The sequence below is a fragment of the Falco punctatus genome (genome assembly GCF_963210335.1).
Source record: "Falco punctatus genome assembly, chromosome: 14".
Classification (NCBI taxonomy): domain Eukaryota; kingdom Metazoa; phylum Chordata; class Aves; order Falconiformes; family Falconidae; genus Falco; species Falco punctatus.
The window spans coordinates 19,443,398-19,465,371 of record NC_137594.1 but is presented as its reverse complement, the minus strand read 5'-3'; the positions used below and the strand labels follow the sequence as shown (position 1 = coordinate 19,465,371).

At 38.7% G+C, this 21,974-nt stretch overlaps 1 protein-coding gene across 1 annotated transcript in view; it reads left to right on the top strand.

The window, feature by feature from the left end:
• Positions 1-21,974, top strand: part of LOC308053505 (uncharacterized protein) — a 480,417-nt gene that overhangs the window by 220,976 nt on the left and 237,467 nt on the right. The window lies entirely within an intron of this gene.

The following is a 21,974-nucleotide window of genomic DNA, read 5'->3' as shown; positions in this document are numbered from 1 at the left end:
TTTGTGTTTATTTAGAGAGACCAAAAAATAGGAAAGAAAATCCTGAATTTCCCAAAAGAATTCAGATTATAGATTTTTATCAGCTCTGTGACTGTGGTATCTGTATGAAAAGCTGCTTTTTCCTTTTAGTAAATACATTGGAGGGTATTAGCTTGATTTTTATGATGTATTAAAGTAAAAAAAGGTGCAATTTTTCTATTTATTTCCCAACAATAACATCGTTGTGATGGTAGCGTGAAGGTCTGCTCTTACAGGCTGTACAGTTCTTTCTGAATACTGAGCCAAAAGGATGATGAAGCAGACCCTTCTTCCTGCATAATGATTATTCAAACAGGTAGACCTGAAGTATTTGCTTTATCAGTGTCTACCATTTTCTCAGAGAAAGCTGTCTAAAAAAAGTGCTCTCGTAACTGGCCCCTTTTGTTGAGAAATTAGGAGAACCAGGCAAGACTCTATCTGTGTAAAGCTGTTCAGAGAACTTCCAAGCAGGGAAAGGAGTGTATCTCCTCCTGCTGTTGCACATAAGAAATCATTACTCCTATGCTATCATCTTCCTGCTCCATTTGTATGTAACACCCACCAATTCTCCCTTTCCATCTCTTCTTTTCTCTCACATCTCCATATGCTTCTCAGTTGAAAAAGACTTCTCGGTTAATCTATGAAATGTGTCCACTACTCTCTGCTTCAAAGAAATTCCTTAAAAACCAACCATATTTCAATTATAACGATTCCATGCTTGTATTTCTCTGTATCGTGGGTTATAAAGAGAATTATTTTAAGAAATGATGCAGCAGTAAAAAAGGCAATGCAAACTTAAGATGCATTAGGAGTGGTATTTTGAGAGGAAATGCTAGTGCTATTACAGAGGCTGTGGTACAACCTCAGAAGTATTGTGTAGTGTTGGTCACCCATGGACAGGAATGTTCAGTAAAACTGGAACAGATGTAGAGAAGGGTCATAAGGATTATTAAGGCAATGGAAAAGCCTGTTTTATGAGATGAAGCAAAAGGATTTAAAATGTTCTAGCACGGCAAAATAAAAGCTGAGGGCTTATGTTTTCTGTCTAGGATATAACGGTTGGAGAGACATAGGAAAGTACCCAAACTAACAGGTAACATAGAAGAAAACAATAGTTCATTAATAGATTTAAAGTGGTTTTTTTTCACTCTGAGGCCAGCCAGGACCTTAATGAAAATATAGGGGGAGAAGAGTTCTGTATCCTTTCATGGAAGCTATGTGAAATGTCGGGAAACCAGAACATGCGCCCTAGGAATTCCTTTCCTATGAATGCTGCAGCGTTGTAAGTTTTCTCCATTAATAATTTAAGTCTTTTACTTTATATCTCACACATCTGCTGTAAAAGATTTAGCCTCATGCTCAGACATTCCTTGTCTTCCACATACTTCCTGTGTGATATTAGGTAGGTCACTATGTCCTTCTGTTTTCCATGTGTACAATGTGTGTATTAGTATTCCTTACCTCAAAGGGATGCTGGAAGGATAAATATAGTAATGGCTGTGTTGGCAGAGGCAAGTAAATACTTTATCATAGGCAAGGAATCTCTTTGCATTCACACGATTTCTCTGTTACATGGTATCATTTCCATCAAAAAGCCTACGTAAAGCACGCAATAATAATGAAATGTTTGGTTAGTTCACTTACAGATACATGCATATCTGCATTTCCCAGTTTTTACAGTATAGAATGTAAAATTATTCAGAGCTTGTTCTGGGCTTCCCAGTATAAGAGTGATGGGCATGCTGGGGTGAGTTCAGCAAGGGGCCACAGGGATGATTAAGGAGTGTCTGTCTTAGGAAGGGTGGCTGAAGCTGTTCAGCCTGGAGAAGAGAGGGCCTAGGGGGACCTTATTAATGTGTACAAATATCTAATGAGGTAGTTAAGAAGGTGGAAGCAGGCTCTTCTCAGTGCTGCCCAATGACAGGACAAGAGGCAATGGGCACAAATTCAAATAGAAATTCTATTTAAACAAAAGAAAAAACACCAAACTTTTTCCACCTTAAGGCTGGTTGAACATTGGAACAGGTTGCCTAGAGAGGTTTGTGGGGTCTCCATACCTGGAGGTATTGAAAGCTGAACTGGAGCTGGTCATGGGCACCCTGCTCCAGCTAACCCTGCTTGAATGAGGGTGGGGGTTGGACTTGGATGATCTCCAGAGGTCCCTTCCCACCACGTCTGTTCTCCGTGATCTTTTCTGTGAAAATGAATGAAAGAAAAGGAAAACTTCCTCTTGTAAAATTTCTGGAGCGAGTCAATCTTTATATATTTCATACATACTGTTAAGCTAAATACAGCAGGACAGAAACCTGAGATTCTTAATAGCTCTTTGCTACCTAAGTGCATGGCAGCTTGGCTATGGTATGAATGGTGAATTTCATACCCGAGTGTCACTTGGACTCTTGCCATTGACTTCTGTGCAGTCAGGATTTTAGTGTAAATGTCTCAAAGTGGAGAGCCACTGTTGTTCTTAGAGCTGCTGTTTTCTTTTCATCCTGGACCAGTATTGATTTACTTCTCCAAAGGGAAGGCTTAAATCTGTATACTATAGAAGTATATAATGACATTTTTGTTTTATGCTTTGTAAAACAAATAGAAATGTACATCCTGTTACAGGGATCTGGCAAGAAGAAGAAAACTTGTGGCTTCTACAACAATTTTGTAAAATAAATGTAATTCCACCCTGTGAACAATGGAGGGTTAAGTTTACATCTGAGTCTAAATTTTCTGTAGTGACAACCCAGCACTCCAAAGGAGGAGACTCTCCCAGTGCAGATACCCTCCTCATTAAGTTACTTCACAAAATGAAAGCCTTACTGTTCTAAATCCTGAAGGAATATTGTAAATATATATTTTGTCATTCTTCCCCAAATAGTATAAATGTAGACAAAGAAAGCGAAGTGGGGCAATGGTTCCTTGAGGAGGAAGCCTTTTGTCTTAGCATTAGCTTGTGAGGGAAACATTGACCTGCATCTGAGAGATGAACCATGCTGAGACGTCCTGGAATAGCTCTAGTCCCGGTTTATAATTCCACAGACACTTCCTTTTAAAAACTTTCTAAATATCTTGTTAGGGCAAGATTCGCTGCCTTTTTTTTTTTTCTTTTTTCTTTTTATTTTCTTTTTAAAAAAAAAAATATCAGCTGAACTATCTAAAAAACACCAAGATCTGTCCCAGAGGGACTTCTTCCTGGACAGAGCTTTTTGTTCCATGATGAGAGACAGAATCAGAGCTGTCTAAATAATAAGAACCAGATTCCTGAAGTGTTTCTTTTGTATTTTTCTTTTTTTTTTTGGGGGGGGAGACTAAAATTTGATTTATTGCTCATTGTAGGGTCTGATTATCTGTTGTTGTGAATTTTCACGTGGCCACTGGTATATGTCAAAATGTTGTGAAAATTTAATAAAAGATTAAACGTTGAAGTGCATTTACATTATTTGTTGTTCTATTCCACTTCTGTTTAAAAAGTAATAATAATGTGCTATCCAGTCCAACAGCTGAAAGTATTCAGTAACGACTCAAATGCCATTAATGGCAAAATGTGAAAATGGAATACAAAATTCTTTCCAGCAGTACTTTTAGACTAATTTTAATTGGTCAGATAACATCTGTAAATTACAAACACATTTACAGAAACTAAAAGCTGCTTATGAAATGTTTGTAAGAGATTGAAATCAATTTGATTTTGACCCCTCAAAAATTATTATATAGCTAACTCATTAAACTACATTAGCTAGTCTCGTCTCATGAAATAAAGAAAAAAAAACCCAGGTCATGTGTATTGTCCTTGTCACTTTTTAATGCCAACCAGAACAGGGTTTATTCAGAACCAGTTGTTGGTACTTCTAAAATGGCATTGTCTTGTAAGGCACTAGGATGAAAAGACAAATGCTTGTAATATAAAATTTAGATGTATGTGGTGTCAAACTGGATAGTAACTCCAAAATGCTGTGTCAGTTGGTCTACCGATACACACTGCTATGTGTGATAACATTTCTCCCTTTAGAAGGTAACTTCATGATTTTTGTGACAACAGTCAAAGAGCATTTCTGTGACCTCATTTGCATTCACTCCTTTAGAAGTGATTTAACTGCCACAGTTATTCAGGCTGAGGCATGCTCCTGGTGGCACCTCCAGTGCATTCTAAACTTGCAGTAGTAAAAATGATAATGCTTTAAAATGTAGTGTATTTTTGTTACCATCAAAATACAGTAGCAGTAGCATGATTCCCCTTTACATGCTTGCTTAGGCTGCTGCCACACGGCAGAAAGTTGGCAGCTAGGATATCAAGGTTACTTCTCAGACTGTGTAAGTATACTGAATTATGGAAAAGGTGGGAAGAGAGATCAGCAGAGTTGCAGGTGGAAGTGTTATATAATTTGCGGAGGATTTTGTGGAGTGGATGTTTCTCATGGAGTAAAATATATTTTCTATCATCTCTGGGCATCTGAGAGGCTCTGGCAATGTCCATGCTTTCTTCTGTCTGCATGTTTTTATTTTTTATGTTAGGAAGAAAAGACTTATAGTAACAAAAGACCTAACTAGAGAAGTGCACAGATAATCTGATGGCAGGTGAATGAAAAGTAACGTATACTGGAGGGCAAAAATGTCTATCACTGTACTTTGTTTGCACTCTGCTAAATTAACTGTGTCAACTCAGGCAAGGGAATCCACTATCACTTTAGACACCTCACTGTGAAGCTGCAGGTAAAAAAAAATAATATTAAAGAGAATGGTGAAGTTACCAGAAGAATAGGTGACAACAGAGTAATGCCATGGGCAGTCCTGTCTGAATTACTGTGTGCAGGTACTGATCATTGGCTTTCAAAATTAAAAAACTGAAAGTGATGTTGGAAAAGTTGGGGAAACAAACTATTGAGGAAGGATTGCAGCCAGATGGAAAAGGCTGGCTGATTTGCCTTGGAAAGAAGGGGTGACCACTTAACCAGAGTTGGGAGGGCTTGGCAGCTCCACCTTTCATGTGCAGGATCAGAGCCAAGGTCTGTTACTGGGCTCTACAGAACTCACAGCAACTGTTAGGAGGAAAATGCTATGGTTTTAAAGGCCATTCTCTCAAGTTTTATGTACCTTGGATTCACTACTCTTGGATTTAAGTCAGCTTTATTATTTTAACTAGTTTACAAGGAGACAATATATGCAACTGTATATATTTGTCCAGCAGAGTTGCTTTTTTCCCCACTAAGCTTGTTCTCCTAGAATGTTGAATGCATGGAAAAAAAAGTTTATTGGAAATTATTGTATTTGAAAAGGGCCTTAGCTATTCCCCAGAAAGAAGAGAAGCGAACACAGGGTCAATTTACAACCTGACCTGAAAACACAAAGTTGATAATCGGCCATCACTGCTTATTGTATCTATGATCTGATTTGTTGAAATGCTCAATAAATCCACTATTAGGAGAAAAAGTGCTTACATGCATTTTTTTCTTAAAAAAAAAAAAATTTAAACAACAAAATAAAAGATTGATTGACAAGACATCAATAAAGCTTTGAGCACACACTGCTGACCTTTTTTTCTTTGCACTGCAATCTGTGTTTATTAGAATTCAGCTCCTATAAATAGGTTTCTGTGGATAAAAAAGCAAGCAGCTTCTTAGGATTTTTGTTCAATAAACTTCTGTGAAAATTCTAAAGACTTAATACATGGCTTTCAATTTAATTCATTCTGTCTTCCCTTCTTAAAAATAAGATATAAGTGGGGATGAAATAGGTTTAGCTGGTGGAGTGGTTTTTTTTAAAAGCTGTATTCTTAAAACTCACCTTTCCTTTTTAATGCTTGCTACAGCAGTTCATTCAGAACAGACAGGATATATATCATCTCACGCCTGGTACTGTAGGCTATTTCTCCCCTTTAAATAAAAACATATTATAAATCTGTGCTTCGCTTGAGTGTTGTAAGCACTCACATTAGTGACTTCAAAAGTAGAGCTGGAATGAGGCTTTGGCAGGCACTAAAGAATACTGACCAAGTCCTTAGACCCTATTTTCTATTTGATCTTCCCAAGAAGAAAATCTCTTCAGAGCCTTTCAAAACAGTAAAGGTGGCACAGCAGTGATGTCAAGTCTTTTAATTTTATTGCAAGCCTAGTGATATTCCTGTATTAGGGTTTTTGTTCTTAAAGCCCTGCAATGGAATCCTGTGAGAATCTCTTTCATTTTGTGTTGCTGAAGTAAATGTGTAGTTGATGTTGCTCGAAGTAAAAAGTGAAATAAACCCCTAAAGTTGAAAGGGTCAAAATTTGAAGATGCAGGCTCGGAATTTGCTTGTCTCCTCAACATGTGTTTTACTGAGTGGAGCATTCCAGGGCTGGCAGGTAAAGGACACTTTTGTCCTGGTGTCAGATTCGGTGTGTGTTTTTCCTGAACTGCTTCATGATGGAAGAACAGCTAGTACTACCGGTTTTGTCCCGGAGTTTTCTTCATCACTAGTACTCCCTAAAAATCAATTGGTTTTCTCCACCATTTTCCATTACCCTCTTCTAACACAGTGATTCTGGCTCAAGTACGTTTTTTTATTACCTTCTAACAGTGTTTCTGGCTTAAGCATCTTTCCCTTGATTAATGATACTCATCACTGATTATGTTAGAGAAGGGAAGGGAACTGTCTTCGTGTGGTGTTGGGTTTGTTGGGGGGTTGTTGTTACTAGTTTTGACTTTGTGTTTTATTTTTGTGTTGTCTTCCTCTGAACCCCTCTCTCTCCATTGTGTTTGACGGAAAGGTCCTTTCACCAGGTGCGAACTGTTTTAAGTGTTCACAAAGTGTGAAACAGGAAAAAAAAATGCAAGTATTTCTTGTAAAACAACCCACAAAGAGTATCTGCAGTACACCTCGGGTTGTCCCATGTAGCATGAAAACATTCCTGGAGTGCTGAAGCTCATGGGTACCTGGACAACTAGGCTCTTGCCCTGTGCTAGCATTGAAAACCAGAGGGCATTTATTTTCTTCTTTCAGATACTGGATGGGAGCTGGACTGGCTATTTCTATTAATCTAAGTATTTAAAAATATTAATGGTAATGGTAATCCCGTCTTCTGTTTCCCTCTCATCCAAGTAGTAGTAAAAATACTAAATTGTTCTTGGATGGGATGAACTATATATGCAGGACGTATTACCCTATTTAATCTCTTATTGCATTAAAACTGGCAGCTACTGTCACAAAAACATAACATGATTATTCCTCTGAATTTTGGGTATGCTATGATTTGGGTAAGGTTGCACACAAAGCAGGTAATACTACTCTTGTAGACCAAGAAGTGAGAGGGTGTGTAACACTCTGCAAAGATGATGATACAAACCAGAGCACCTATTTTGTCCTCTCCCACATCGGGGCTGGGGTGGGGTGGGTGGTACAAAATATGAGGTCTTTTTAGAAATTCTGTACATGTATAATGCATACCGTATACTACAAATCATTCCCATTTCTGCACGATATATCTGAAAGACATCCACACTCAAGTCAAATTTTATCTATTAAATATAACACTTTAAAGTGACATGCAAGCATTACTTTCAGATACAAGAGAACTTTAATTCTGCTTATTCAGTAATAATTTATTTTGCAAGCTCTGATCATTAGGATTATTATTAATTACCATGCCATTCAGCTGTGCTGACAAAAGAAAAATCTTTCTGATATCACAGAGCACATTAAAAATATTGGATTAAAGAATTAGCTCTGCCAGATTTTAAATAGAGCAAAATAAAATGGCTAATCAAAATCTGAGCACATACAAGGTGATCATTTACCTACTTTCATTGCACATTGTTTGAATAGTTTGTATTGTGGATGTGAAATTGCCCTCAAGGATGTTAGTTAAAGTAATAAAGGCTTCCCTTCGCCTCAGGAGCCACTCCCTTTGTGATATGACCTTTCTGTGACTTCTGAGCTCGACTCATTATGAAGAGAGACAAATGCTTATTTTAAGTCTTTCTGAAAGCTTTTCAGGCACTGGGTTTTACAGCAAGGTCCTTTTTTATCTCTTTCTAGACTAGTTGCGATTGGGAGTGGTGGGTGGGAAGAAATAATCGTAGGATTGTTTAAGTTGGAAAAGACCTCTAAGATCTAGGTCCAGCTGTTAACACAGCACTGTCAAGTCCACCATTAAACCATGTCCCCAAGTGCCACATCTGTGTGTCTTTTAAATACCTGCAGGGATGGTGCCTCAGTTGCTTCCTTGTGCTGTTTCAGTGCTTGACAGCCCTTTCTGTGAAGGAATTTTTCCTTAACACACAATCTACATCTCCCCTGGCACAACTTGAGGCCATTTCCTCTCATCCCATGATGGCTCGTTACTTGGAGGAGGAAACCGACACCCTCCTCGCTACACCTTCCTTTGAGGTAGCTGTAACGAGTGAAGAGGTCTCCCTGAGCCTCCTCTTCTCCAGCCTAATAACCACAATCGGAGACTTCAAATGGTGTTTTCTGTGTCCGGTTTTGTGTTAGTTTTGAGGAGGGAGGGTGGTTTTTGAGTCTACAATGAGGCAATCTGTGCTAGGATTTCAGTGTTTTGGAGCAGCATGGGTAGAGCACGCTCACCCCAAAGCTGCTTTACCTGAAAATCAGACCTAGTTTTCCCACACCAGGATCAGTGGCACAATGTGCCCAATTCCACAGCGCATCCATGCCCACATGTCCCATTTTTTGGCATGCTCGACGCTGCCCTCATGGCAGCGAACAAAAGGCAGCCATTTACACGTGCTGTTGCATTAGGGCTGTCCGTGCAGGGGTCAGTGCGTTGGGCCAAATATTATCTCCTTTTTGTGATATGACCTTGTCAGTGTTGTGGTCGATATTTTGGGTTGAGGTCACCTCAGCTGGGGCATGTGGGTATGTCTGAACAGTCGGGTGTTGGCGCACAGGCTCTGGGAAATGAATACGCAGCTTTCGGTCGCTGGTGCGGGACGGGCGGCCCCACAGCTGGCTCTGCTCAGCCCCTGGCCTGGGCAGCCACGGCGAGATCCCTGCTCTTGTCTTGAAGCAGATACTTTGAGTCCCTTTTAAACGTGTCCTAGTAGTAGGCTGGAAGTCAAGCATGTGTTTCACATCTTCAAAGTATGGCTGTAAAACAAAACGTGGCTGTTGCAGCAGAAAGCCAAGGCCTTCCCAGCCGGCTGAGGCGGCAGCCGGTGCCCCGCCAGCGCCTGAGGGGGGAGACACGCCTGGGCTGGCATGCGGGGCTGTTGGGCCAGTGCCAGAAACTTCCTGTCAGGGCGGCCTGCTGGCCCTGGGCTCACCGTTGCCGCCCCAGAGGGCTCAGGAGCAGGGAGGTGATGGACCCTTTTCTGGGAACCATGAGGTGATCCTTCCTGAAGCGCCAGTGTTTTGGTGAGGGGGTTTCCCCTGTAGCATGCATCTTCTGCACCATCAGCAAATGTGGTGGGTAGATAACTTTTTTTATGAGGTATAGATTTATTGTGTTTAATTGAAGGTTTAAGAAGAAAAGCCACAGAACTCTGAAAGTTGCCATAAACTTACAGGGCTGCTTAGCAACACTGCAGAAGACTTATTTGTAGTGATCTGTAGGCGGGTAGGTCACTGTGCCCAATAACCTTCGGAGGGACTACCTGTGGAAACCCAGAGGCTGCTGAGGTAGAATTGGAAAGATAAGGAGAAATGCTGTAAAACAATAACTTCATAAACATGGTCATTTCTAGCCTCCTTCCCGTTTTGCGGTAGCTGGTAATTTTTCTGAGTATGCGTGTTCAGAATTACTCACCGGACAATTTCTGCGAGATTTCTTGGTTGCAGATGGTGTAGAAGAAACCTCTTATGGGTGAAAGCATTGGGGCGATGCTGGAGAGATGTGACAGGTCACCTGCATGGTGCTTGTCACTTGTGTATCTGGGAAGCAGAGCACTTGTACTCAGGTTTTCAGGAGATGCACAGATGCTGAGAATGATTATTTAAAAGTTATTCTCTCTAAGACTCAGTAAAAATGTGTTGTTCGTAGAAAAAAGCGTGTCGAGAAAGCATCTTTCCTAGGATGTTTATTAAAAGTAAAGACAAAATGTGGACAAACAATTTTATCATCTGAGCAAATATTTAAAAGAAATCTTATGTGTAGATGCATACTTTGTTTGCCCTGCAGAATTTGCCAGGGTGCATTTGGGAGTATTTTACCCACTCAGCTGTAATCTTGACGTGAAGTGTAGAACTAAGTTTACCATTTCCATTTCAAAAGATCACTTAATATCTTTTCTGCAAATTTTTTAATTTGTTTAATTAAACTTAGCACTCTATTGCACTTCATTAGATCTATTTAATTTTCACATATCTAAGCAGTTTTTCAAGTACATAATTAAAAGAATGGTTTTATAAAATCAGTACTTTTTATACATTAACATGCTCAAGAACAGGAACTATATTTTCCCGTTGATTAGCATGCGATGCTAAAAGCATTAGTATAAAGTACTAAGAAGGAAATAATCTAGTCCTGTTTAAAAAGTCCACCCTGAAGCTGGCCACCAGGTATTTTGAAGAATGAAAGAGCTGTGTGCTTTACTGAAACTTTGCGGGAGAAGTGAATGGAGCAATAACCTCTATATTAACTATCCGCAGGCAGTGGGGAGTTTTCTTTGTGAAGAGAAATGGTCTGTAGCGTGCAACTAGGAGTTCAGGTTTGGGTTTCAGCTTGGGTACCGTACAGAGGTGGATTTCATTAAGCCAGTTCTTGTGACTGAAGTAACTGGGATGTAGTAAAAGGGGCTTGTGTGTGGTCAGCTGATAAGCTGAAAGCAGAATTAGCGGAGTTCCCAGCCATTTTCTTTGTCATGCTTGCACTGAGAGGAAACAAGACTGCAGTGGTTATGCTGCCTAGTGGCTACAGCCTATGGATGTCCGTAGAAGGAATTAATGTTTTAGAAATGGATCTTTGTGTCGGATGAGGATTAATCCCACTTGCATTTTCTTCTAATGTGCCAATGCTATGGCTGAAGAAAAGAAAATACTGTGTATCTGGATTGTTGTCTTAGCAAAATAAAATGATAAAATGTTGTGTATATAAACTATACATTTTCAGTCTGTAGCTACATGAAAAATGGGCATCAAATATAGGTGGAAAAGATGAGGAAACAATGGCTCATCCCCCAGGAGCTGCCTGTAACTGCCTTACACTCAAAAGCCTGCAGGATTCATATAATGAAAACTAATCTACAATACCGCAACAAGATGATTCTGTGTGATTTGGTTAACTGAACTCACATTAACTTCTATGGTCTTTGAAGATGATTTTTAGTATATCCTTTTGCTAAACTGTTTTATGCAGCTTGAATTTCATATTCTAGAAGAGATACAGTATTGAGTAGTGAGTAAATCATTCGCCAGTGCATTTGGAAGGTTTGTGTGCTCATGTGCTTATGTATGTTTGTGTGTAAATATTTGAGGGTGTGATTTAAAAGGAAAGACGATAACTGGGAAGCATGCGTTCCTGATCTAGTCCCCTGCAATGGCAGACAGCTGTCTCCCAGATCTACTCCTTCCAAAGTCTCTACAGATCGTGCACCATGTGCCATGCTGCACTGTGGCCGCAGTATGCGTCACTGTATACTTTACCATATATGTTACAGTATACACAGTATATGTTGCCGTAACACACTTGAGACATTTATTAGGATGCTAAAAGCCCATAAATCCTCTTCCACAAGAAGAAGATGAGTGAGGTTTGTGGCGTAGCTGGGATCCACTCAAGTGTTTAGATGTCATTTTAATCCTATGCAGCTTCAGAATAAACCAAACTAAATGAAACTTTCAAGTTCTTATGTCCTGTAGATAAATATTAGCAAAGCTTTTCCAATGCATAAGCATTAGACTTCCATTAGACATTAGACTTCCAATAGTGTTTTAAACCCCTTTATATGTCTTTTTTCCTGTAAAGGTTGTGGAAACTCAAGCTGTATCTGACAGTTCAGCTCCAGTGGATGTAATTAAGCAAAGATTTAATTAAATTAGATTACTTCTAATGTATTTTCATGCATCTTATGTAGAATGTAAAATGCTCTATGGCTCAGTCTAAAGGCAGTTGAGGTAAATGGGAATCTTTGGGCCTCGCGTCAAGCTCTGTAAGAGTTTTTCCTGTAGAAATGAGGATCAGTGCATTTCATTGACACTTGAAAGCCAATAGGATTGGTAGCTCTGCTAATAAAATTCTTAACTAAAACTTTTGTTTTCTCAGATGTCAGCTTTAAGGATATTGGTAAACACTGCCAAGGTTAAAGGATTAGTTATTCACCTGTTTTCTTCCTGGTCTTTCTTGATGCATCCTGTAATTTGTATGTATAAGGCCTTTACCTGTTGTTGGGGAATGTCTCCACGTTAGGCCAGGCCTAGGTGTGGTGATAGCACTTAGCTGTTCGGTTCACCTGAATCTTGGCGCTTGTGTCTTTTTCCTTGCAGGAAGTTGTGGCAGCTGGTGTGCAATGATCAGACATACAACCTAAGCATGTTTATTTGGCAAGGGGAACAAAGCGTAAAAGGAAGAAAGACTTGGCAATAAGCAGTTTACATGTGCATCTGTTTGACATAAAAACTGATCAGCACACGCTGGGAAACGAAACAGATCTAACTTATAGATGTATGGGTACATCCAGCCCGCTGCATGCAGTGAGACCTGGGCCTCAGTTTGTTCTGGTATCAGCCACTGGTGAGCCCTGTTGTTCTGTAGAAAAGGGGACCGTTGTTTATCTCTTATTTTGGCTTGGTTTTCTTTAAAACTTATTGTTGAACTAAACTGATGGAGCAAATATCCTGGTAACCAGGCTAACACACCATCTTCATAAGCTACTGCGGAGCTGCTCTGATGCTCTTGCAATCCTATTATAGAAACTTAGTCCCTTGTTGCCTCTGCAAAGGAGGAGTATGTTCTTTGAACTACACTGTGAAATCAGTGTGTTAAATATTTCAAACTTAAATAGGAATTAGCAACATTGTTCTGTCTGAAAGTGATTAATTTTGAGAGCTCCTCTGGCAATCCCTGTTAAAAGTCTTTGTATTAAATTTGCCATATTGCATTCCCTGTTTCCATTGCATGTTTGAATGGCAGTTTGTTCCACAGGCCCAGTGCAGGGGAATTATGATGGTATTCAATTAGCCAGGTAACCTCTGAAGAGTTGCTAATGTACATATAAGATAGAAATCTGCTCTTAAAACTTTTCTGACATGCAAATTTCATTTGAAGTGCTAAATAATGGTTATGTAATGTACAAAAGGCAGCCCCTGTGGTGGTATTCCAGGGACAAGTTTTGTCCGTTGTATGCCAGAAGCATGTTCTTTATTGGTGGGTCAAAGATCTGAGACCTGACAAAACATTAAGCATTGTCTTTCGTGAGAAGATCTCGCATGTAAAATGGGGTACATAAAACTGGAAGACCAAAGGCTTTTTAGGACCATTTTGCAGTAGTGAGTGAAGGATCAAATTCAAATTTCAAATTCCAAAGATTATTAGATTATTCCCTGATTTTTTTTTTCTTGTAATGGAATTTTTAAAAAGTATGTTTTCTACATATGTGTATGTATGTATAGTTACATTAGAGTTAGGTATTCCATATGCACAAGGAACTATGCTTTCAGGATGTGTGACTTTCATTGTAGATAAAAGGAACTGACACAGAAATAAAAGAACAAAATTAAAACTCCAGGAGAGAACAGAGTACGCAAGACTCCTTTGTTAACAACAGACATCTGCCAACATGCAGACAAGCTATGAAGGGAGCTTGTTTTATCCTTAGGAGCATTACATGGAAAACAGTCCTACCAATATTAAGTCATGTACACTCCAAACTGGAGATCCCCTTGTAGCAAAGTCTCCATCAGATTTCACATAAAACAATCTCACCAGTTTATTCATACTACTACAGTTTCTTGCTTTTGATCATGTATGTGTTTTGTGGTTGGTTTTTAGTGAAAGCTATGTTACAGTTCATCTTTTCTCTGTTTAATATGAAGCGCTGATAAGAAGATGGTATGTGGAATCTTAATAGATTGTAAATTCTGCCAGTTTTGGGGACTGCACTTTTTTATTTTAAGCTTCATAAAGCTGAAACATTGGAGGGCCAGAAAAAAGAAAAGTGTAATCTATAACTAATAGGTATTATATATTTCAAGCAAATTAGAACAAATTACTCACTAGAAGAAATCCTAATAAATTACAGTATGTGTAAAGCATTCTGAAAAAGAAGCTAGAATATGCAGCAGTAGAAATGCCAAATGTGGTGTATCACTTAAATATTTGATTGCTGAGCAAGAGTTTGCTAGTGTTTTAATAGTATTTCTATTGCTATTAAAGCTTTCAGGAAGATGACATATTTTACTCTGAGTGACAGAAACTGAGAAGCTGTTACAGTGAACAGATGAACGAGGGTATGTAAAACATATGCTGCAAAATTCCGTTTGACCTGACTGTTTAAACAGACCTTGAGGTTTAAAAACGCACACAAAACCAACAAGAAAACCCTCTCAAAGGACTTTTAATGTGTTATAAAGGACTATATCAGTAACGCCAAGAAATTTGCTCAGTTTTTAAATGTTTGCAGCAAACTTTTATAGTCACTCTCTGACTTGGCTATCGTTTGAAGAATGACACTGACGGAAAGCTCGTGGAGAACATTTTGATGAAGAAAGGAGTAGCTTGGGAGTCTGTAAGTAAATAGAGGCCAGCACTATGCAGACTTTTCTTTGTTCATTTCTGAGTAGTTCTTCAACTGAAGTTTGTCAGGCTCTTTTTTGCAGTCTTTAATTTTAGTTGGAAGTTAAATAACCCCATGCACATCCCGGTTTCAGCTCCACTGTTTCCTGGCTCAGTCTCTGATGTTGCTGTTGAGGCTTTGACCTTGTGTCCACATAAAGTGAACTGGACAGATAAAAGCTTCAGAAGAAGTCAATGCAACTTTTTCCAGGCTTCATTTAGCAAAAGGTGCCATTTGCCAAGCTGTTAGGTGATGACATCTTTCATTTGATACTGAGAAGTTGGGTGAAGACTGTGATAGACTGTGAAATGTGTGAACAAGTAGTTCATTCTCAGTGAAGGTACACCATCGTGTAGCAGTGTTCTGGCCTGATTTAGCTTTGCACCAGCCAAAACTAACAATAAAAAACCCCTGAGGATGGTATCTCGGTAATCTGAGTATGAAATAAGAACAGAGATGGACAAGCCATTTCAGATGGTGACTTGCAATTTTAAAATTACACAGTAACTCATTGCTTATAGAACAGGAGTTTGCAATAAATGAAACTTCAGCTAGTTTTTCCAATGCTTCAGAGTAAATGAGAGTTTGTTTTCAGTTACAAAAGACTGTAAGTCCAGAAACTAGGGCTGAGCATGTATGGTCTGCCTTTTTGCTAGGTGATATAATTTGAATGGAGGATGCATTTGTCAGTGTATGTCATTTAATGCTGTCTGTGTGTTAATGGGAACTACTTGGGTATTGAAGTTAACATCAAGAGACTGAAAAGTGTCAATATTTTCTGTCTCAAGGTCTTGCATATATTTTCAAGGAACCATACAGAGAATTAGTTTTCTCTGGGAGGTAACCATACAGATTAAATTGTGTGTTAAGGTGCATTAGCCATGCTTGGGGGTGGTGAGCAAAGGCACAGCGGAGTGGAACTGGCTTGAGGCATTTTGACTTTGGAGTGCTGATGGAGGCAGCCTCCCTCCAGCTGGTTGGGGCAACATAATGTCCTGTACGCTCTACACCTCCAGAAAGTCGCACGTGCTTCTTCTACACCTGCAGTCAAGGTCTAGCACTGTGTGCCTCCCTCTCTTAGCTGGGCAGCACTTTGGGTGCTGTTGGCTTCTTGCTCGTTTTATCTTGCATGTTGTAAGTAAGCATGGGGGGTGTCACACTCCTTCTGCGCTGCTTAGTGGGTCAGGACAGGCAAATTTCTGGGTCTCTTTAAAACTTTATCCTCTGCATTATTCTACCAGTGCAAAAGAGTCAATGGATTGATCCCAAGCACGTAAGACAATCTTTGTTTAAAGAAGAGAGTTATATTTCAGCATATTTCTGACAATTATAGTAATCAAGCTAAATTATCCATAAACCAGAAAAAAGTATCAATTTTACATTTGAAGGAAAGTTTTTTTTATTAAAAGACAGTTTTGTTTGGTATTTTATGCCTGGGATAGAACCATTTTAGCCACCCAGAAACCAGACTGTGGTTTGTTTTTTCTCTATTATTGCTTGGCAAAGTTATTGAGGAAAAATATTAGGATCTGAGTCAATTCCAAAGGACGTTTTCTTGCCCTGACTCAGTAATTCTGTCTTCATGAAATTTGTGGTGTCTTGTGGATTGTCATCATGGTTCTATATCTCCTTTAACCATGAAAAGGCTTTTAAAATGGGGAATAAGCTCAAGTTGTAGACGTGGAAATCAGTTTGGGTTAGCAGTGAGGTGGCAGGATGCTTTGAAGGACCAGATGCTTTGCTGTCCCCAGAGCTGGGGGAGCAGAAGGGCAGGCTGCCTGCCCTTGGGTTGTTGCTGTAGAATTGCTCCCTGCAAGGACAAGCTTGTATCTTTTAGCAGGACCTGACTCCTTCCTCAGGTTTGCTCCTGTTGTTGCAGTGGCATCGTCTCTGTGATTGCACACTTGTTCCCATGCATTTGTACCCAATAACCCATGCAATGTGCAGAAATTACACATTTAAACACATTTAAAGGTATCCATAATATTGTGAAATGTATCTCTGCGCTTTTTTTTTTTTTTTTTTTTTAGTGGCTAATAAAACTTGCTCTTTATTCCCTGGAGTTACCTGGTGTTTTCCTCACAATGTAACGAATATCTCTGAACAACATAGTGCATTTTTGGAAGTGAGGGGGGTGGGGGGGCAGCTTCTTTAATAATTTTACTGCCTAACCTTTTGTTAAAAGAAATTAATTTAAGTATTTGTACACCCATAATGGGTAATAATATTATTGAAAACACGTTCCTTCTGCATACTTTGAGGAAAGTCAGAGGTTCAAAACTGATCTTTTAAACAGAAAAATTGACTGGTTGAACTCTTCCAACTTATTTTGCTGAAATTTGCTATTTTGAAATTTGAATTCATTGCCTGTGCAAATAACAGGTTAGGGTTCTGTTTTCCAAGCATAATTCAATGGCAGGATTTATTTCAAGGATTACATTGTATTCATTTCACTTACCAAATTAAAAAGACCATTCCACTGAAATCTAAAAAATAAACCTAAAGCAGCGTAAATTATTTTTGTAACATCTATCTTCAGCACTGAATGAAAGAATGAAGTCTGGAATAATTCCTGCACTGAAAATTAAGACATCTGCATTTGTCCCTGGCTCCGGTGTTGTGTTTTGCTTGAGGAAATTGTATCATCTGTCTCAGCTTCAGTCTGCAAAATTAAGAAATGTGCAGAAGTGTTGTGAGACACTGTTGTTTCTCATAAGAGAAAAGTACAAAACAAGAGCAGTAGTTTTAACTGGCAAATATACTCAATGATAGTAAATTTATGTATTGTATGTATTTACATGATGCATTCAACATTTTTGCTTCTTTGTGCATCGTTCTGACTTCTACAGTTGTATTCATGATTGTGTAAGTATCTGCAGTATAATTAGAGAACACAGTTCAGCTTGTGGATTATTAAGGAATGACTATAAATATCATTTAGTGGGTAGTTCTTGCCCGTAAATGGTTGGTCATCTAAATCACCTGGTGTTTTTCCTGCTCATTGGTTAGATTAAAACCCAGGAGACTAATAATTACTACAGAAACTGCAATTTTCAGGTAGTGAATGCTTTCAGAGATACATGGCAACAAACTGAATACTTGTGAGCAATACATTACATGATTCTTCAATGACAACTCTTGCAAGTCTTGTGTTTAAAAATGATTAATTGGTTCTTGTCTTACTTGGCTACCTGGCATGTAGCACTTGATATCTGAAAAAATACAAGCTTAACTTATTTTATAACCGTAAAGAGCTCAGAATTTTGTAATGTACAAAGGGAACCAAGAAAGCATAAAGCCAAATACTTCAGAGTAGGACGCACGCTAGCCTGCTCTGCTGTACCTGCTGGGTCTGGGCTTCATGTGTCACTACTGGTGCCTTGTTTCCAGCACATCATCGGAAACAGTATTCTCTTACATGCTCCCAGACTACACATGACAAAGGTAGATTTTAATTATTTTTTTTTAATCGTCTTGCTCTTGAACTATAAAGTAGCTTGTTCCAGAGAATGCTGCACAAATGGCTGTACCTGGGTTGTGGTTTGGAGACTCAGTAGAACCGTTAATATGGAGGATTTCACATCTTTAACTTGCTTGAGTGTCTTTAGCCTTGTTTTGGGTTTGATTAACACATTATTTTCATTTGCCTGTCTGCTACTTTCCCCCCCAAAGTAAGTCTTGTTGATTATGTTTTGCAGTCTCCCTCTCTGAGAACTTACTGATGCTTTTTCTAGTTTCTGAATAACATTTTCCATCTGTTCCTGCTTGCCTGGTTCTAGTTGTTCTATTGATTGTTCTTGCATATTTTTTGCATACTGTATTTCCTTACCACTTTATTATCATTTCTGAATCTTAGTTATTTCCCAGACATCCCATTCTCATAATATTTCCCCAAGCAGTCATTCTTGTGTAGTATGATCTCACCTTGCAAGGTAGACAAAAGCATGAGGGATTTTCTAGGGGTCCTAGAGAAGTTTCTGAACCCATGGCTTGATATGTTAGCCCAGATTCTGGACCATTGCTCCTACCTTTTCCTCCAGCATCTGAAAGTTGAGCTGGTGTTGTGATGATTTATGTAAGACTGGTTCATCTCTTGGGATACAGTTTGCAATCCTGGGGGATGTGCTAGTGCTTCCCCTATGCGTATGAGGAACCCGTGTGGCACGGTGGGATGACTGAGTTGAACCTCTAACCAATGGTGCTATGTAGTGAATGAGAAGGTTGTCATACTGTACATACAGATGTGCATATTAAATATCTATTTAGGATTGACATTTTTTATTATATGCAGTGAAAATATGCAGATTCTCATGGCCATCAGCATCACCACTGTACTGCATTTTATTCCTGGAAATTCTGTCTATGGAGTGAGAAATTAAGGTGAACTACTGCAGTCCTTTCTCTAGTCTCTATGTAAGACTTTAGGCATACAAAGTCTTAACTGAAGCTAGGATTTAGTCCAGTGACTTCAGGAATTTCACTTCAATAAGAACCTTAGGTATTTGGCTTGGATTGAGGGATATTTCTATTGTGTTCTGTAAAAAAAATCCCAGCATAAATTTGGGGAGACTTTGACATACCTCCCATGTGCACATATATTCTTGTGTTGTCTGGTATCTTTTATTAGTAATGTAGAAGAGGATCTTTGGCATTAGGAAGGAAGTGCTCATGATTTTTCAAGCCTAGAAAAAAATTACTAGTTTTTATAGACTATGCTAGTACGTATTTAAAAAAAAATAAATCTTTATGCAGTCAAATATCCAAGCAGCTTTGGGCAGATGCAGGCAAATTGCTAAAATTTTCATTGGTAGAAATTTCTGAGAAGTTAAAAAATGCTAAGACATATAAATATTATATAGTGTACAGGATGTAGCAACTTATTAAAGTATGTAGCTGCTCATTGAGGCATAGCTAAGCTTCTCTTCCTCGCAGCTCTACTGAACTTGTAAGAATCTACTATGGCTTTAAAGTACAAAAAACCCAAAGGAGATCCATAGTCTCCAGGGCTGTAAGTGTCGAGTCCAGCAGGTTTCACTCGCTGCCTGTTTTCTTTCTCTAGGATAAGTGAAAGCATAAGAATCTGTACTCTTCTGCCTTCCTGGATTGCTGTAAAAGGAACGTGGCCTGCCCACAGGTTCTATGTCCCGGTCACTTCAGATTCTCAGCTCTTCCGTTTTGTTTTCCTGAATACTTACCTGAATGTACCATGCATTTGCTTTAAAACTGGGAAAGAGAAAAAGCAGCATGGAGCAGTATTTGGATATGCTAAGCCATTTTTCAAAGGGAAAGGACTCTTTCTAGTAATGCTTTTAACCAAAAATTTGTTGGTGTGCTTTTCACAGTGTCTTGAAATTCTAGCAGAGTAAGTTGACTGTACAAACCTAATTATCTCAGCTTGGTTTTTTTTTTGGCAATGTTATTTTGATTTACTCTTGAAGCTCTAATGAACTGTATTAGGAAAGAGATTACATGATTTATGTAACATTAATTTTCTTTTATTCTTTGTGATCTGCCTTGTTATGAACTATGAATTGTTTAAGTGTTTTTTTTTGCTTTGAACTAGCAAGAGTGGCAGTTTTTCCTGTTGTTTTTTTTTCTTCATTTTCTAAATGAATGTAAAACATGACTTATGCACCAGGCTGATAACCTGTATCCTCACACAAAGGACATCTCTGTGGTGATCCTCTCCTGTTGAGAGGGAAAGAGTAAGTCAGCTTCTCTTCCCACCTTTGGCTTCACTAATGAGAACTGCAAAAGGCTGAGCTATCAACACTTGTATTATTTGATTGGGGAAAGAGTTCCACAAGAGTGAAACAAAAGGTCTAGCCCAGCCACAGGCATGCATACTCAGCTTGAGGAATGCTTCCAGACCTGTGTATTTTTCTTTTGAGTAGAGGTTCAGGATAATCTTGATGCCTAAATAATATTTCTTCTCTCTGGAGGGGGACAGTATTCCTTTACCTATTGAAAGCCAGCAAGCTTATGGCCAGTTGCTAGAGACAGTTTTTGTGCAAGTTTGCGAAATTCTGACCAAGTGGAGAATTGAAAACACTGAAAAATTAGGTAATTATTTTTTTTAAAGCATCTCTAGGAGCTGTGGCTAACTTAACAAGATCACTAAAAGAAGTTTTGAACTGTGTGTCTGAAGTTTTAGTTATGTTCCCAATCTGAAAAGTCTGGTGTTTTGGAGCCCTTTCTTAGGGATATATTGCTGAATGCCAGTGAATATATTGCTTGGCATGCCAAATTATAAGGTTATAGAGGAAAACTTCAAGGCAAATTAATCTTGCGGTCACTTTCCATTCTTTCTAGTAGTTGAACTTAGTGTTTACAGTGGTTTCAGCCATTAAACAAGTCTCTTTAGATTATGTTTTAATTGCAAAAATACTATATGTTTTCTGGACCATAAACAGAGTTCAAATCTCAGACTATTCAGAAGTCCTGTCACTGGAATTGCCACAGGAATAGTTTTCTCGTATTTGTAACAATAACTTTTCCAAGGAAGAATAAAATCCTGATCTCAACCAGTTGACTACTTAAAAGTGCAATATATATATAAAACATGTAAAGCTATACACACTGTTTGTATACATATGTGTACAACATGCATTGTTACAGTATGCAGGAGTTAGTATTAAAAGTCATAATTCTTTTGCTGGTTTTGAACTTCAATTAAATTTTCAGCCTGAGAGATGTTTTCTACGCCCATTTTCACAACAGACACATTCTGTCTTCTGCCCATAACTCATGTTTGAGCAAATGTTGATCTTAACTATGAAGGAAAGAGGGATGGATTTTCTTTTCCTCCCACTGAAATAAAGGGAAAGTAAGTAATTTGAATCTTCATTGAGGAATTAGTTCATGTAAAGGGTCAGTAGCTGGGTTTGGTACTTGAAAGTATTCCTTCTCTTAACAAAAATAAATACGATGTGCAGTTAGCATTAAGTAGTGCAATTTGGTGCCTTGAACAATTTAGAAACTTAAAGCATTTCCCCTATGATTTTGTGACACTGTAACATAATATCAGCAGTTTTATGCTATTCAGCAGAGTTTGAAAAATGACATTGTAAACTTTTCTTTGTTACTTGCATTTTTGAGGGCGAGATTATGCAAAGTGCCAAGCCCTTGTCTCATACTGAGTCAATATGAGTTGAGAGTACCTCAAAGATGTTCTTAGCATGCAGAACCAAGCCTTGTGTATCCAAAAAGAGAAAAAAGACAGTAATACAGAAGGGTTAAGGAGAGACGTCAACTACCTATTA